This window comes from Apis dorsata, unplaced genomic scaffold, assembly GCF_000469605.1.
Source record: "Apis dorsata unplaced genomic scaffold, Apis dorsata 1.3 scaffold_60, whole genome shotgun sequence".
NCBI classification, from domain to species: Eukaryota; Metazoa; Arthropoda; class Insecta; order Hymenoptera; family Apidae; genus Apis; species Apis dorsata.
In genome coordinates this window covers 51919-53736 of record NW_006263360.1, presented here as the reverse complement: position 1 = coordinate 53736, position 1818 = coordinate 51919, and positions in this window count along the sequence as shown.

Below are 1818 nucleotides of genomic sequence, written 5' to 3'. Positions count from 1 at the left end.
TTGGAATGCATGAATAATTCAATGAATTACAATTTTGAGAAACGACACGAGTCAAAAACCATTTTTTATCTCAAAAAAAAACTCTACAAAAAAGATATAAGAACAAAATTAAAAAAATTCTACTAATCCATTGGAATGCATGAATAATTCAATGAATTACAATTTTGAGAAACGACACGAGTCAAAAACCATTTTTTATCTCAAAAAAAAACTCTACAAAAAAGATATAAGAACAAAATTAAAAAAATTCTACTAATCCATTGGAATGCATGAATAATTCAATGAATTACAATTTTGAGAAACGACACGAGTCAAAAACCATTCTTTATTTCAAAAAAAAACTCTACAAAAAAGTATAAGAACAAAATTAAAAGTTGCCTACTAATCTACAAGAATGCATCGTGATAATTGAATAAACTTTCGAGTTACATCAAGTAACTCGCGAAAAAAAAAAAATTATAAATCTACATACAATTCGATAAAATTGCAAAATTCCCTACTAAGCGTGCAAGAACGAAAAAAAAAAAAAAAAAAACAAAAAAGAAAGGAAAAGACGAATGGAGTGGAGAGGAGGAAGACGGAGGATCAAGGTTCAAGGTTCTGTCGCGAGTAACAACAGTTATGACAAGGATCATGCGAAATCCTGCGCCAGGAGCTTTGCAACTCGGCCCATTGTCTCTGCAGGGGCCATTGTCGAGGATGTGGGCGCCCCTCCCCCACTTTTGCCCCGGTTAAAAACTGAAGGACCCCGGGCGGGTGTGCGGGGATCCCCCGCTGCTAGGGATCGTCCTTAATCCGTGGGCAACAAAAAGAGTTAGGGCGCCGATATAACGAGAGCCGCGAGTAATGCGAGCGGATTGTTGCACGTTGAACCTGCCACGAACAATGCCTGCTCGCGTTAAGCTCTGTAAATATCGATGCCTTCGACCAACACCCATCCCAATTCCAAGGAACACTCGCTCCCTTTCCACGCAAAGTGAGAGGTATACACTTGGGTCTTAAATTTGTGCAACCTCCTTTTCTTTTTCTTTTCAAGGCTTTGGTTATTGTTTCCCCTCGATTTTCGAATCTGTCTCGCTAATTATACGTGGAAAATAAGAGGTGAAGAGCGAAGAAGAGTTCTATTGTAGCCTATCAATTAGATAAAGTTTTCCGTATATTGGAAATATATAGAAATTGAAGAATTGAAAGAAAGTACAAATTGCAACATTATGTGGCATAACATTAATCTAAATAATTTTTTTAAAGGTACGCCAACAAATTTATAAATATATACAAATTGAAAGAAAGTATACAAATTGTAACTGTGGCACAATATTGTTATTAATCTAAATAATTTTCTTAAAGGTACACCAACAAATTTATAAATATATATAAATTGAAAGTTGAAAGAAAGTGTGTAAATTGCAACTGGTATAATATTGTTATTAATCTAAATAATTTTATTAAAGGTACACCAACAAATTTATAAATATATACAAATTGTAACTGTGGTACAATATTGTTATTAATCTAAATAATTTTTTTAAAGGTACACCAAAAAATTTATAAATATATACAAATTGAAAGTTGAAAGAAAGTGTACAAATTGCAACTGTAGTATAATATTGTTATTAATCTAAATAATTTTTTTAAAGGTACACCAAAAAATTTATAAATATATACAAATTGAAAGTTGAAAGAAAGTGTACAAATTGCAACTGTAGTATAATATTGTTATTAATCTAAATAATTTTTTTAAAGGTACACCAAAAAATTTATAAATATATACAAATTGAAAGAAAGTATACAAATTGCAACTGTGGCACAATTTTTTTC